This window comes from Macaca nemestrina, chromosome 7 (genome assembly GCF_043159975.1).
Source record: "Macaca nemestrina isolate mMacNem1 chromosome 7, mMacNem.hap1, whole genome shotgun sequence".
Classification (NCBI taxonomy): Eukaryota; Metazoa; Chordata; class Mammalia; order Primates; family Cercopithecidae; genus Macaca; species Macaca nemestrina.
This window is the reverse complement of record NC_092131.1, coordinates 27400305-27417531: the sequence shown is the minus strand read 5'-3', so window position 1 is coordinate 27417531 and position 17227 is coordinate 27400305. Positions and strand designations below refer to the sequence as shown.

The following is a 17227-nucleotide window of genomic DNA, read 5'->3' as shown; positions in this document are numbered from 1 at the left end:
TGGTTTGCTGCACCCATCAACTCATCATTTACATTAGGTATTTCTTCTAATGCTATCCCTCCTCCAGTCTCCCATCCCCCAAGAGGCCCTGGTGTGTGATGCTCCTTGCTCTGTGTCCAAGTGATCTCATTGTTCAATTCCCACCTATGAGTGAGAACATACAGTGTTTTGTTTTCTGTCCTTAAAGGACTGTTTTTATATGATTTCCCTAGCAGAACAAGACAGAGAAAAAATTGCATTTACAATACCAGCTATCAATAATGAAATGCCAGCTTGTCAATTTCATTGGGAAAGTGCTTCCTCAAGGAATGCTAAATAGTCCTACCATGTGTCAGTATCATGTCAATCAAGCTTTGCTACCCAGTAGAAAAAAATTTCCTGATTGCAAGGTTATTCATTTTATGGATGATATTCTACTGGCAGCCCCAATGGATCCAATGCTTTTAAATTTATTTACCTCTGTCATAAAGAATACACAGCTAAAAGGTTTAATCATTGCACCTGAGAAAGTATAGATGTTTTCTCCTTGGAAATATTGTGGGTACATACTAACTTCCCAGTCAGTAAGACCTGAAAAAGTTAAATTAAATATTAGCAACTTACACACCTTAAATGATGATCAGAAATTACTAGATGATATCAACTAGCTCCGCCCCACTCTGGGTATATCTGTGGATAAGCTGCAACACCTGTTTTCTATCTTAAAGGGCAATACAGTCCTAGATTTTCCCAGATATTTAACCCCTGCAGCAAAAAAGGAAATAGAACAAACCATCTCTCAGAGGCAGCTAGATCGCATAGATCTAGTCTACTCAATTCAACTGTTTATGTTTCCCATCAAACACTCCCCTAAAGGGTTAACTGCAGACCCCAGGATTGTGCTTTCTAGAATGTTTTTTTTTGCTCACATACCAGGACTAAAACACTATTTCCCTATATCCAGTTACTTAGTAAAGTCATCTATTCTGGCTGCAAATAATGCAGTCAGTTGCTAGGTTATGATCCTAATATCATCAGGATTCCTTTAAGTAAAAAGCAGTTAGAAGCAGTATTGCCCTTATCGATGCAAATAGCACTCTCCAATTACACAGGACAAATAGAGCATGTCCTTCCTGCTGATAAACTCCTTCATTTCTTATCTCATACTCCTGTGATCTTGCCTACACAAATAGTTCACTCCCCCATACCTAATGCTTTAACACTGTTTACTGACGGATCTGGTAAGTATGGAAAGGCAGCAGTCTGGTGGAGATGACATAATTCATTCACTTGATCTGGATTTACTAGCACTCAAAGAGCTGAGATTGGAGCCCTGGTATTGGCCTTGGAAACTTTTCCCACTCAGTCCATCAATATTGTTAGCAATTCTGCCTATTATGTTTATTTATTGCAGAACCTTGAAACAGCCCTAATTAATTTCACTCTGGAGCCCACCCTATGTGCTCTTTTTCTTTGACTTCAGCAATTGCTAGATTAATGTATACATCCTATTTTTATCACACATATTTGAGCCCACAGTTCACTGCCTGGCCTATTGGCTTATGGCAAGGATCAAGCAGACCTTCAGGTTATGATATCACTGCTTGACCAAGCCACCCAATCGCATCAATTTTTCCACTAAAAGTGGAGACTCTTATCTAAACAATTTCAACTTACCCAGAGACTAGCTAAACAAATTATCCTGCAATGCCCAGATTGCCAGCTCACAGGCACATCCCCACCTTCAACAGGTATTAATCTTAGAGGACTAGACCCCAATCAGTTATGGTAAACAGATGTTACACACATCCTTGAATTTGGAAAACTTAGATACATACGTGTATCCATTGATCCCAATTCTCACTTAATTAGTGCCCATGCTTTGCCTGAAGAGTCCACCCAATATGTCATTAAATATCTTCTTTTAACTTTTGCATTTATGGGAGAGCCCACAAAAATTAAAACTGATAATGGTCCAGTTTATGCCAGCTCACAATTTCAACAATGTTGTCACATGTGGAATATCCAATATTCCACAGGCATCCCATATAACCCCCAAGGACAGGACATAGTAGACCGTGCCCACTCCACCCTTAAAAATATGCTCAAAAAACAGAAAAGGGGGAGTATGGGTAAAGACCCTCCAACACTACTAGCACAAGCCTTATTTACCCTTAATTTTTAAAATTTAGATGACAAATTTCAATCAGCCATAGAAAAGCACTTTGCCAAAACCTCTCAAGACATAAAACCTGCAGTTTTATGGAAAGATATAAACAGTAACATATGGTGTGGTCCAAATGAATTATTAACTTGGGGAAGAGGGTATGCTTCTGTCCGCACCCCCTCAGGTCCTCTTCGGATTCCAGCCCTATGCATCAAACCATACCATGGCATGGCCAGGACCCAACCTGGTACCAGAAATGAAGGACCTGACCTTACAGGACCCACAGCCCCAGACGATGTGGCTTCCGTGGAAGACACAAGCCCCGGACATCACCTGGGGTATGCTGAAGGGGACAACTCAGGAACAAATTCTGCTCCAGACACAGACACCATTCACTTCAGATAATTTGTTTCTTGCTATGTTCTCTGTTGTACATTGCAATTCACATAGAGTATTGATCCTTTTTAGGCCCCCACTTTGTCTGTAACCTGCACCTGCTACACTCTATTGGGCTCATATCTTAGATCTGCCTTTCTTAGTCCTGTCACCTAGGCTTTAATAACTCGACTGCTTGGCTAGGAGGGATAGATTTACCCCTCTGTGGGATCCCTCACTAATGGCACACATTGGACCAAGATGCCAGATAACACTATGTATCACTCTGATATCCTCCCACTATGTGTAAGTTATAAAGGTTCTAACCCTTACTGTGTACCTGCAACACAATTATGGCTACATCATGGCAAAAGAAATGCCTTAACAGTCTCAGCTGCAGGTAGCCTTAAACCGGGTAATGTAATCAGTGTTGCTTTCCCAAACATTCCTTCCTGTGCTCAAGAACAAAGCCAGGAAAGTAATGGATTCCACTTTAGCTGGGAGGTCTGTTACGGGGGACAAGCCCGTAGCCTCCAGTTAGGCAATGGTAACATCTTAGACTGGAGCCCTCATAGCCATTTGCAGGGCAGCCTTACTGATGTCCACATCCATCATGGCATCAGTCACAGTTTCATAGCCTTGTCCCATTCCCCTATGATTTGGGCCAATGGGGGGACGGGATATTCCAGACCCCAAGTAAAGTCCATGCCACCCCAAGACACTTTATCGTGCCTGGGACATATTAGTACCTCCTCTGACACTTGGCATGGGACATATCATAATTCCAGTAACAACAATACTAATACCTTTATTCACAATCACACTGATCAGTGCCTTATTTGCATTACCCATCCATATGTTTTCCTTATGGGAACTAATATTTCCACTACACCCCAAAACTCCGCGTTTGTGACCCAGGTGCAGGGACAGGCTTGGTTTGCCTCATGTATCACTAATTACAATATATCTAATTCAAATATTACTAGTGTCATGGTATTAAGGAGACAATCTGAAGCATTCCTATCAGTCAATTTGACATGTGATTGGCAAGGTTCCTCTGCCCTTGCCACCTTAGAACGTACCCTATCCCAGGTCAGACCCAAAAGATTCATAGGCACACTTATAGCTTTATAGTCTCGGCCATAGTCATCCTAGCAACTGCTAGTGTGGCTGTAGCATCTATTACTGAATCAGTAAAAATGTTTCTGTAGATAGTTTGGCCAAAAATGTGTCTAATGAACTTCTCTTACAGCAGGGTACAGATCAAAAGATTCTTGGCCGGACGTGGTGGCTCACGCTTGTAATCCCAGCACTTTGGGAGGTCAAGGCGGTTAGATCACAAGGTCAGGAGATCGAGACCATCCTGGCTAACACAGTGAAACCCCGCCTCTATTGAAAAAAAAAATACAAAAAAATGAGTTGGGCGTGGTGGCAGGCACCTGTAGTCCCAGCTACTCTGGAGGCTGAGGCAGGAGAATGGTGTGAACCCGGGAGCGTGAGCCGAGATTGTGCCACTGCACTCCAGCCTTGGTGATGAGTGAGACTCCGTCTCGAAAAAATAAGATTTTTGCACGTCTGCAAGCCCTCGAGGCTGTCTTGGAATATGTGGGGGAGTGACAAGATGCACTGGCATTCTGTCAACAATTAAACTGCGACTGGGAGCATAAACATATCTGTGTCACTTCTCTACCATGGAATCAATCAATACATAGTTGGGATGAGGTGAAACAATACCTCTGGGGAACCTTTCATGACAATTTAACAGCAGATGTAAAGCAACTTAAAACTAAAATTTTAGAATTCCTTCACACAATACATCTACACACCCAACAAACAGCCATATGGAAGGGTATGCAAGATCATCTCTCCTGGTTAGATCCCTGCTCCTAGGGGTTACTCTTTGACTGGAAAAGAATGTTGCTAATTATACTCATGATTGTCTTATGTTATTTATTTGCTAATACTAGGATGCAAAGCTAGAATAAAAGCAATGACCACCTCGCTAGACAGACTTGTTGCTGCACACATCTGTACTCTTCAGTCAACAGAACCCGATGCAAAGAACAGAAAAGGGAGAGATGTGGGATTTCAGACAGACTGGTGGTGTGTCTGGAATTTATTCCTTCTGGCGGTTTCTTGGTCTTGCTGACTTCAAGAATGAAGCTGCAGACCTTGGTGGTGAGTGTTACAGCTCTTAAAGGTGGTGTAGACCCAAAGAGTGAGCAGCAGCAAGATTTATCGTGAAGAGCAAAAGAACAAAGCTTCTATGGTGTGGACGGGGACCCAAGTGGGCTGCCACTGCTGGCTGGGGTGGCCGGTTTTTATTCCCTTATTTGTCCCCGCCCACATCCTGCTTATTGGTGCATTTTACAGAGTGCTGATTGGTGTGTTTACAATCCTTTAGCTAGACACAGAGCGCTGATTGGTGCATTTTTACAGAGTGCTGATTGGTGCGTTTACAATCCATTAGCTAGACACTGAGTGCTGATTGGTGCGTTTTTACAGAATGCTGATTGGATAGGCAGAAAAGTTCTCCAAGTCCCCACCCGACCCAGGAAGTCCAGCTGGCTTCACCTCTCAGTGGGAAAAATTTTAAAGATAGTTATACGAAAAAGACGCAAACCTTTTTGGAAGGCTGGTTGGGGGCTGGTTTGCATAAACTCCAGTAATAGATGAAGCTGAAGGCAGCCTAATCCTTACCTTGAGTTAATAGTTTAGGGCACAGATACAAAGGAATGTAGAGTAGTTTATCTAAATAGCTTGTTTATTCATGTGGTCCTAAAACCAACCTTTGATCAACCATGGGTGCATAATTGCTCTCTACTCAGGAGGTGGGCAGTGTCAATTACTCTCTAGTGGTATGTACTCAAGACCTTTGTCATTTAATCTATACTGAATAAATGTGGAGCTTTGCTGGCTGATTGGGGCCACAGCTGCAACTCTACAGCACCCTCCTTGGTGTCTGTAGGTGGCCTGGACCCTCAGCTGGACTGACAGGCAAAATATCTGTGTCACTGTATGTTATTCATCCATTGTTGGGTCAGGGTCTCTGAGACAGACCCCCACATTAACTCATTCAGTATTAACTCAAAGGTCCAAGTCCAAAGTCTCATCTGAGACAAGGCAAATCCCTTTCACCTATGAGTCTGTAAAATCAAATATGAGTTAGTGCCTTCCAAGATACAGTGAAGGTACAGGCATTGGAAAATGCTCCCATTCCAAATGGGAGAAATTAGCCAAAAACAAAGGAGCTACAGGCCCCACGCAAGTCTGAAATCCAGCGGGGGACAGTCATTACATCTTAAAGCTCCTAAAAAATCTCTTTTGACTCCATGTCTCACATCCAGGGTATGCTGATACAAGTGGTAGGCTCCCACAGTCTTGGGCAGCTCTGCCCCTGTGGAATAATCAGGCCCCCTCCCAGATACTTTGATGGGCTGGCATTGAGTGTCTGTGGCTTATCCAGGCACACAGTGCAAACTGTCAGTGGATCTACCATTCTGGGGCCTGAGGGACTGTGGCCTTCTTCTCACAGCTCCACTAAGCAGTGCCCCAGTGGGGACTCTGTGTGGGTGCTCCAACCCCACATTTCCCTTTCCACACTGCCCTAGCAGAGGTTCACCATGAGGGCTCAAACCCTGCAGCAAACTTCTGCCTGGACTTCTGTAGCAGGTGTTTCCATACATCCTCTGAAATCTAGGCAGAAGTTCCAAAACTTCAATTCTTGACTTCTGTGCACCTGCAGGCCCAACACCATGTGGAAGCTGCCAAGGCTGGGGATGGCACTCTCTGAAGCAACAGCCTGAGCTGTACATTGTCCCTTTTTAGCCATGGCTGGATGCAGGGCACCAAGTCCCAAGACTGTACAAAGTAGCAAGGTCCTGGGCCCAGCCCATGAAACCATTTTTCCCACTAGGACTCCAGGCCTGTGATGGGAGGAGCTGCTGTGAATGTCTCTGACATGCCCTGGAGACATTTTCCCCATTATCTTGGCAATTAACATTTGGCTCCTAGTTACTTATGCAAATTACTACAGCAGGCTTTAATTTCTCCCCAGAAAATGGGTTTTTCTTTTCTATCTCATTGTCAGGCTGCAAATTTTCCAAACTGTTATGCTCTGCTTCCCTTTTAAACATAAGTTCCAATTTCAGATAATCTCTCTCAAGTTCAAAGTTCCACAGATCTCTAGGGCAGGGGCGAAATGCTGCCAATCTCTTTGCTAAAGCATGGCAAGAGTGACCTTTGCTCCGGTTCCCAATAAGTTCCTCATCTCCATCTGAGACCACCTCAGCCTGGACTTCATTGTCCATATTACTATCAGCATTTTTGTCAAAACTATTCAACAAGTCTCTAGGAAGTTCCAAACTTTCCCACATCTTCCTATCTTCCTCGGAGCCCTCCAAACTGTTCCAACCTCTGCCTGCTACCCAATTCCAAAACCGCTTCCACATTTTCAAGTACCTTTATAGCAGTCCCCCATTCCTAGTACTAACTTACTGTATTAGTCCGCTCTTACACTTCTATAAAGATACTACCCAAGACTGGGTAATTTATAAAGAAAATAATTGATTCACAGTTCCGCATGGCTGGGGAGGCCTCAAGAAACTTACAATCATGGCAGAAGGAGAAGCAAACACCTTCTTCGCAAGGTGGCAGGACAAAGTGTGCGTGAGCGCAAAAAAACCTGCCATTTATAAAACCATCAGATCTTGTGAGAATTCACACACCACCATGAGAACAACATGGGGGATACTGCTTCTATAATCCAATCACTTCCCTTTCCCTTCCTTGAAACATGGAAATTACAGGTCCTCCCCTTGACATGTGTGGATTACAATTTGAGATGAAATTTGGGTGGGGACACAGAGCCATACCATATCAATTCTCTAATCCTTGGAATTTGTAAATGTTACCTTATTTGAAAAAAGGATCTTTGTAGGTATGATTAAGTTAAGGATCTTGAGATTTAGGGCATTGTCTTGGATTATCTGTCTGGACCCTAAATAGCATCATTAATGTCCTTGTAAGAGGGAGATCTGACACACAGAGAAGAGTAGAAGGCCATGTGACCAGAGATGCAGAGATTGGAGTAATGCAGCCACAAACCAAAGCTGGAAGCCATCAGAACTCGGAAGAGGCAAGAGATCGATTCTTCTATGGAGGTGATACCTTCATTTCTGTTTGGTGAAACTGATTTTGGACTTCTGGCCTCCAGAACTGTGACAGAATACATTTCTGTTGTTTTAACTCATCTAGTTTGTAATTTGCTTCAGAGGCCACAGGATGACTAACACAGTATACTGCTTATGACTGTGGATTCTCTTCTCACATCACCCTACCTGAAAAGGGAAAGAAGGATGTGAAGAAAATAATATAGGAGGAGGAAGAATGAAGAAACAGAGGGCAAGAAAAAGAAGAGACTAGGAAGAGTAGATGAAACAAGATAAAGTGGAGGAGAAATCTCTTTACTGAATGGTAGGTCATATACAAATTATACTGGGGAAAAGTGAAATTTGGCCCATAAATTCCACATCTACCTACATGGTGAACATTGAGGGTATACCTAGGTCCTAAGAGGAATTTGTCTTTAAAAATCTTCATGAATCATTTAACAGTTTTAATGGTAACTGTGATGAGAAAAATTTCAGTAAGCTACATTAAAACTGTTAAATGATTTATTTAACTAAGGGGTCAAAACAGTGACCCCTTAGTCATCATCAAGCACTTAGGGTTGATTTGGCAATGCTACACATCCTTCAAGATTCTGTTCATAATCTACTTCCTCTATAAAATCTTCTTTGACCTCTACTTTTTCCATTTTCTGAATTTGCATTCCATGCACAGGAACTATGTCTGTTATTTCTGCTCTTCCAATAATAATAACAAAAAGCCCACAGATGCTGCTAAATATCTTAAAATATACAAGCAAATACTTATGATAGTTTTATATCTCCTCCAGCAGTCTGCATAGGGCAGGACTATAATAGAGTCCTTGTGGTGACTGACGGACTAACCACTATTCTGAGGCCAATAATACAGATGGTCTCATCTGTTTCATCTTGTATCTTCTACCTACATATCATACTGTACAATGATGATTGGTATTGAGAATTATATCCCTCAGGCATGCCAGGTCTAAATCATAAAAAAATAGATTGATAAAATTCATTGTCTTGCTAGTTGAGAAAAACTACATATATATTTTAGGAAGATTTCCAACTGGAAGAATTGAAGCCAGGATGCATTTCTCATCATCCTAATTTAATGCAATTAACTGCAACCCTCAAGTCCCAAGTATTCAAAGCATCAGAAGAATTGCTTTATTAACCAAAGATTCAAAGGGTTAGCCTATAAATATACCTGAAGGTACCTACTTTCTGGTATTGATTTCCCACTGTGTGGCAAGTCTTAGCGTAAACGTGGTATAAAACAAGCTTATTTTTTAGTTGATTATACGTTACCAGCTTCAAATTGCTCAGAGGAAAGTCAGGATTCGTGGGCTTGTTTATATTTTTTACATTGCTCATTTACATCCAGTGTAACTGAAATTGAAGTTCAGTTCTGTAAACTATCCCACAGTATGTACTCAGATAACTGCCCACATGCAAAACATTAGGTACACACAGGGCTAAATAATTTAGTCAAGAGGCTGGGCACGGTGGCTCATGCCTGAATCCCAGCAAGTGGATTACTTGAGGTCAGGAGTTCAAGACCGGCCTGGCTAACATGGTGAAAAGCCATCTCTACTAAAAATACAAAAATTAGGCAGGTGTGGTGGCACGTGCCTGTAATTCCAGCTACTTGGGAGGCTGAGATGGGAGAATCGCTTGAACTCAGGAGGTGGAGGTTGCCGTGAGCCCAGATGGTGCCACTGCACTCCAGCCTGGGTGACAGAGTGAGTCTCTGTCTCAAAAAAAAAAAAAAAAAAAAAAAAAAATTTAGTCAAGGACACACAACTGTTTGTAATCCTTCATGATTTTACATTTAATGTTTATTATTATTATTATTATTTTTAAGCATAAGAAAACCAAAGGCACATTGTTGGCATTCCTATCACATCAAAACAATGAATATAAATCACATCATACAAGTAAGAATCAGAAATATAGAGAATGGGAATAAATTATACAAGGAACTCATTAACATACCTCCAAACAGAAAACTAGGACCTAAAATAATGTAAACCTTAGTGAAACAACAGCTGCTCTTATGAAAATCCATATATTCTAATAGTACAGTATTATAGCCTTTCCCACCTTGGAAAAATTACATTATAGTTATGTGGCCCATATTAAGGTTTCTTTGGGCTTTTATTAATAAAAAAGTATTTCAAAAGGATAAGCTTTTGAAACTGGACATTTAGCTATCCACTAAGTCAAGTTGATTGAGAAAAACTTCCATTTTTTTTCCTCTGGCTCTTTTAGAATGTTCCAAAAGAATGATTCAGAGAAACTATAAATAAAAGAAATATGATCAAATTTGTAAAATGTAAAGCACCTCCCCATGTTATCTATATATCTAAACCATGATGCAGTAATGTCAGTCACTTGTCCCATGCATTTCTATTTTGATGACCTGAATTAGGCCTGAATAATGAGTATAACTAAAAGGCCCACACACTATGGAAAGCTTAGCAAGTTCTAAGCAGGGAGGGAAAGGTCCTTGCTTTGGCTGATTTTACCAGGTTCCTCTTTTCTACTTTCCAAAAAGAATCCAATAGGTCATAGTCTGTTTTTCTGTCTGTTAATGATAGTGTGCTTAAAGTTCTACTAGTAGTTTCTGGAACTCTTTAACCTCACAGCCATCCTGAGAGAACTCTGCCCCTGAAGGGGAAAATAATTTTTCTTCACCCAGGGCCTTTTTCCTTGTATTAATATTAATATCCCATGAGAATATTAGCTCTGGAGGAAAGAATTTGGTGGCAAAATTCCATATTTACTCATGAAATCCACCCCCAACTTCCACTCACACATTTGAATAGAACACTCAAAAGAAAAGCTCCCCATTCCTCCCTCTCTTCCTGGACACTTCCCTTCAGCTTCATCTGACACCCACGGTTTTCCCCCTTTTTCTCTGCTTGAATCAAAAAACAATTTTTACTAGCAGAGCCTTCTTTCAGTAGAGTGTACCCTGTATTTGATAGGGCAGAAAAGTATTTAAATTTTTTTAAAAAAATTGCTTGGCATTGGCTGGAGTGTAGAAACAGAAAATGGAGTCAGTTACTGCTTAAGCCCCCAGCATCTAACCCCACCTGGCTGCTCTTTGTTCCCTCTCTTGGGTCACAGAGAAGATAGGCATAGCAAAACCTGACGCACCATCAAGGCTCCATGAGATTTAAGCAGTGTAGTGTGGTTGACAGCTGCCTTCCATCCTTCGTTTCCTAGAAATACTATTTAACACACCCTCTATGAGAGAGAGAAAAAGACTCATTGGTGCCATTGATTCTTTAAAATAATTTTTTAAAATGACACTTTGCATATGTAGCTGAGTGACAAAACATATGGATTCTAAAGCAACACATACTGTCTGCATTCCAATTTGGGCTCCATGCTTACCAAAATGTGATCTTGGGTAAGTTACTCAATTTCACTGTCCCTCAATTTCCTCATATAAGATACATTCTTGAATGAAAATGATAATAATATTAACCACATAGGGTTGTTGTGAGGATTGAGTTAAAATATTTAAAGCTCTTCTGAATACTGTTTGCATATAGAACATGATACTTGTTAGGTATAGAGTAAACAATATCCCATTTTTTGATACACAGGTAGATTTGAAGACATGCTTATAACAACATATCTATTTCTATGTATCTGAACTGGCATTCAGTAAATATTTGATGAATTAATGCAATCTAACAGAATAAATATGCTAATGCCAGAGTCCAGTGAGCTTTGTCACTCATTGTTCTACAGCTTCTGTGATTTGTTGCTGATTAATAAATAGAGACAGAACCTCAGAGTTTATGGATGAAGTGCATAAGGCCTAGATGGTAAGAAACATTTATGATGAGCCTCTGTGTGCCAGGTTCTAAGGCTGACACTTTTCATGAGCCATTACATATAAGTCTCCTAACAGCTCTTTTAAGGCAGATACAATTAGTTCCTTTATAGAAATAAGAAAAATGAAGCTCAGAAATGTTAAGAAAATTACCCCAAATCACACAGTTAGTAAGTTGTGCAAGAGGAAGGATTCTAATCCTACACTATTTTTAAGCAAAGTATAACATGTAAAAAGGAGGTGGAGGGTAGATTATGCAAGTAAAATGATTTTACAGACAGGTCATTATTGAATAAAACATTGAAATACAAGGTGTATTTTCATACTGCTGATAAAAACACACCTGTAACTGGGAACAAAAAGAGGTTTAATTGGACTCACAGTTCCACATGGCTGGGGAGGCCTCAGAATCATGGCAGGAGGTGAAAGGCACTTTTTACATGGCAGCGGCAAGAGAAAAATGAGGAAGAAGCAAAAGCAGAAGCCCCTGATAAACTCATTCAGATCTCATGAGACTTATTCACCATCACGAGAATATCACAGGAAAGACTGGCCCCCATGATTGAATTACCTCCCCCTGGGTCCCTCCCACAACACGTGGAAATTCTGGGAGGTACAATACAAGTTGAGATTTTGATGCGGACACAGTCAAACCACATCATTCTGCCCCTGGCCCCTCCAAACCTAATGTCCTCACATTTCAAAACCAATCATGCCTTCCCAACAGTCCCCAAAAGTCTTAACTCAGTTCAGCCTTAACCCAAAAGTCCACAGTCCCAAGTCTCATGACACATGGCAAGTCCCTTACAACTATGAGCCTGTAAAATTAAAAACAAGCTAGTAACATCCTAGATACAATGAGGGTTCAGGTATTGGGTAAATACAGCCATTCCAAATGGGAGAAACTGGCCAAAACAAAGGGGTTACAGGGTCCATGCAAGTCATAAATCCAGTGTGGCAGTCAAATGTTAAAGCTTCAAAATGATCTCCTTTGACTCCAGGACTCATATCCAGGTCATGCCAACGTAAGAGGTGGGTTGCCATGGTCTTGGGCAGCTCTGTTCTTGTGGCTTTGCAGGGTACAGCCTCCCTCCCAGCTGCTTTCATGGACTGGTGTTGAGTGTCTGTGGCTTTTCCAGGCATACAGTGCAAGCTGTTGGTGAATCTATTATTCTGGGTTCTGGAGGATGGTGGTCCTCTTCTCACAGCTCCACTGGACAGTGCCCCAGTAAGGACTCTATGTGGGGGTTCTGACCCCACAGTTCCCTTCTGCACTGCCCTAGCAGAGGTTCTCCATGAGGGCTCTGCCCCCGCAGCAAACTTTTACCTGGGCACCCAGGCATTTCCATCCATCTTCTGAAATCTAGGCAGAGGTTCTCAAACCTCAGTTCCTGACTTCTATGCACCCAGAGGCTCAACACCACGTGGAAGCAGCCAAGGCTTGGGGCTTCCACTCTCTGAAGCCACAGCCCGACCTGTACACTGGTCCCTTTCAGCCATGGCTGGAGTGGCTGAGCCCCAGGGCATCAAGTCCCTAGGCTACACACAACAAGGGGACCCTGGGCCTGGCCCGGGAAACCATATTTTCCTCCTGGGCCTCCAGGCCTGTGATGGGAGGGGCTGCCGAGAAGATCTCTGACATGGCCAGGAGACATTTTCCCCAGAAAATAGGTTTTTCTTTTTTATTGCGTAGTAAGGCTGCAAATTTTCCAAACTTTATGCTCTGCTTCCCTTATAAAACTGCATGACTTTAACAGCACCCAAGTCACCTCTTTAATGCTTTGCTGCTTAGTAATTTCTTCTGCCAGATACCCTAAATCAGCTTTCTCAAGTTCAAATTTCCACAAATCTTTAGGACAGGGGCAAAATGCCACCTGTCTCTTTGCTGAAACATAACAAGCGTCGCCTTTACTCTAGCTCCCAACAAGTTCCTCATCTCCACCTGAGACCACCTCAGCCTGGACCTTTATTGTTCAAATTGCTATCATCATTTTGGGCAAAGCCATTCAACACGTCTCTAGGAAGTTCCAAACTTTCCCACATTTTCCTGTTTCCTTCTGAGCCCTCCAAACTGTTCCAACCTCTGCCTGTTACCCAGTTCCAAAGTCACTTCCACATTTTCAGGTATGTTTTCAGCAACGCCTCACTCTACTGGTAACAATTTACTGTATTAGTCCATTTTCATGCTGCTGCTAAAGACATACCCAAGACTGAGAAGAAAAAGAGGTTTAATCGGACTTACAGTTCTACATGGCTGGGGAGGCCTCAGAATCATGGCAGGAGGCAAAAGGCACTTCTTACATGGCAGCGGCAAGAGAAAAATGAGAAAGAAGCAAAAGCAGAAACCCCTGATAAACCCATTAGATCTTGTAAGACTTATTCACTATCAGGAGAACAGCATGGGAAACACCGGCCCCCATGATTGAATTACCTCCCCCTGGGTCCCACCTACAACATGTGGGAGTTCTCAGAGATACAATTCAAGTTGAGATTTGGGTGGGGACACAGCCAGACCATATCACAAGGCTTATAATTCAAAGATGGTTTGGTCTCTCTTAGCATTAGCTTTGCGAGATTCAGACTCTATATTGTCCGCTTTAATCCTGTGCCGAATGTTATTTTATACTTCAACAGTATATTCATAAACTATAGAAATGGAAAGTGACTCAGTTATTCAACTTCCTCAGTTAACAGCAAAGAGCCATGAGAGGTAAAATGGCAGGCTCAGTGTCACATCACAATTAGTGACAGACACAGACAGGATTTCTCTGGACCTAACACTAATCTCCTTACAGTAGTCAGGATAGCCAACCAGAGACTGCAGTTTTAAATCCATCCATTTAGATGTATGTAGATGCTAGTTCACCTTAAATAGCCGAATTCCTACTTTAGTATCTAAATCTAAAAAGGGTATTAGAGTAATTCTTAATATTATCTGGGATGACAAAATAAACATGAATATTCTCTAGTAATAAAAGTAGGTAGACTTAATACTTAGGAGCTTTTATTTTTCAAACCTGACCAAAATTCTGGTATAGCTGTTATCTTGTCAAGGGACAAAGAGAGTTAAATGTAGTTTGGGTGATAGAATACTTTTTTAAAGAAAAAGTGCCGCTCCTTTTTTTTTACGAAGAGAGGAGTTAAAAGCATCCTGTTTTTTCCAGATTGCATTCATTCACTAAATATTTATATTTACCCAAACAACTATAATAGCAGAAATGCTACATCCTTTGCACATTTTTCCGATATCTATTACAGAGCTGGGCTTTTAGTAGTCACCGATTGGTGGTGTCTTTTCCTATGTTTAGTATGTTGGATAACTTCAAAACAAAAGTCATTGATGTTATGTCAGCTACTACTGATGTACTGCTATAGAGACAAAGAAGCATATGGTTCTTGACTATTCCAATGCTTGTGTTGTCCAGAAACATGCAGTGTAGTATGCACTTTCTTAGTTATAATGTCATCAGTAACATGAAGTACAATGGCAGTTTCTTTCATTGTGCATGCACCAGAGGCTTAGAATGAATAGCACTCTTACCAGGCTGACAAGCATCAAGTTGCATTATGGTATCTATACTAAAAAACTGGCACTATCTAACTATAGCATAGGGCCTAGGAAGCTTTGTTAATATGAGTGACAAGACACATGAAAAGCACATTATCCACTGCTTCAACAACAGTGCATCACCCGACATATCAGCTGAAAAAGCCGAACCTTGGGAAGCTCAAACTTTATGACCTAAATTTCAAAATGTGCCAAACATCACTTTAGTAGAAAGGGTTGTGAATTGCAATGGCAATGTAGAGAGAGAGGAAATAGTAAAGGTAAAGAAACAAAGAGGGACAGAAGTACACAATTCTAAGTGATTTTCATAGCAGACACTTAGCCCAAGTAAGCAAATACATTGCTAAATGACAAGAAATTGGCATGTGAGGTAAGCAAGTTTCTCGAGCCAAATATCTTAAAATAAAAGATCACTGGTGGGATAAAGAGGCAACCAAACCACAACCAGCTTGTACATTAGCCAAATATTGGCAGGTCAAGAAGGCTCAGCAAAGATTAACCTGCCACATCCTATAGGGGGTGAAGCTCAACTTACTGAGGATGATATTGAAAAGTCAACGATCAGGGAACAATTGATGTTATTTATCATTATGAGTCTCTCCACTTTCCCTAAAAACCCACACTGCAAAGCCAACTTAGAATTTAAGGGAGCAACATTACAATCTCAGGATTTTGTTCCACATTAACCATCCAGTGGACAGTCCTGTGGAAGCATGTGATGATGACAGATATATATATATACACACACACAGAAATCCACAAGTATAATGGCTGACACACACTCAGGCCTTCAGCTGTAGACTTGCACAAACACAAAAGAGAAATAATGCATGCAATGACAGCACAGATACTCTACTAATATCTTTTAAGGCAAAATCAGCATATTTCATGCTCAGTAAATCAGTTATTAATAGTGGTGACATAGGGATGTTATCTGATTGGTGTGGTTTTCATGCCATTCATGGCACTGAAGGCATGATTTAAACTATCACGCAGAAGTTCCAAGAACAACACTGTGATGTGAATTTAAATGAATACAATCAAGCTAGTGGTTCTGTGAAGTGCTGAAAGACTGCAAATTTGGCCACCAAAACCAGTTAATAAACACACTTTGCTCACTGTGGTCAGGAAAGATGGTTGGGAGTATAGATGGAGTTAGTTCAGTTAGTAAATGTATTTTGAACACTTACTGTATGTCAGCCACAGTACCAGGCAAAACACAATGCCTTTCTTCAAAGAGGTTACTGTCTAGTGAAACATTTTATAATTTAGAAATACAGTGACATGTTTGTAGCAGCTATATGTAATTTAATAAGCTGCTTTCTAGGTACCATTAGTTATGTCTGGCAATTTTCTATGCAACTTTTAAAGCTTCAGATTCTGGATAAAATATTGATTGAAAGAGTTAAGAAGTTCAACAGGTGATGGTATCAAAACGATAAAACCCCTCATCTTGGTTCTTTTTTCTTTTTTTTTTCTCTGAGACAGGGTCTCGCTCTGTTGCCTTGGCTACAGTACAGTGGCACAATCACAGCTCACTGCAGCCTTGATCTCCAGGGCTCAAGCGATCCTCTCACATCAGCTTCTCAAGGAGATGGGACTACAGGTGTGTGCCACCATGCCCAACTAATTTTTGTATTTTTTGTAGAGATGGGGTTTTTACCAAGTTGCCTAGGCTGGTCTCAAACTCCTGAGCTCAAGCAATCTGCCTGCCTTGGCCTCCCAAAATGCTGGAATTATAGGCGTGAGCCACTGCACCCAGGCAATCTCAGTTCTCATTTATACAATTTTTTTCTATATGCTAGACCTCTGGCTACTAATTATAAAATGTATGGCAAATATCAAAGTGGTGATGATTTACCTTGATCAAACCTTACCAAGACCTGCTTGGGTTATCCATGTTACCACATGGGTCCTCATACAAATTACAGGTCACTTGGGAATTAGCTCCCATGATGCTATCAGCAGACGGTAATTATTCTGTTGGTAAAAGGCAGTTTTGCTTTGTTAAATTGATCAAACATTTATGTAAAGTCATGGTATTGATATCAGTATCAGAATGAACATGGATCTCACTCTGTTGATTGCCACTTTGATGGCATCAGTTATCACCTTAGGAAGGTGGGTAATTTCAT

The 17227-nt window shown here is 41.2% G+C and overlaps 1 protein-coding gene and 1 long non-coding RNA gene across 3 annotated transcripts in view; one reads left to right on the top strand and one right to left on the bottom strand.

Annotated features, from left to right (window-relative positions):
• Nucleotides 1-17227, top strand: part of LOC139364229 (uncharacterized) — a 75451-nt gene that overhangs the window by 12728 nt on the left and 45496 nt on the right. The window contains exon 3 of one of the 2 annotated variants that reach the window (XR_011625677.1): nucleotides 4489-4699. The exons of the other annotated variant lie outside the window; for it this stretch is intronic. This is a non-coding gene — a long non-coding RNA (uncharacterized lncRNA). The remainder of the gene's footprint in view (nucleotides 1-4488; nucleotides 4700-17227) is intronic. 2 annotated transcript variants of the gene reach the window in all.
• Nucleotides 9646-17227, bottom strand: part of LOC105467643 (centrosomal protein 128) — a 458395-nt gene continuing 450813 nt past the window's right edge. The window contains exon 28 of the mRNA XM_071099780.1: nucleotides 9646-10926. The gene's annotated coding sequence lies outside the window, so the exon portion shown is untranslated. The remainder of the gene's footprint in view (nucleotides 10927-17227) is intronic.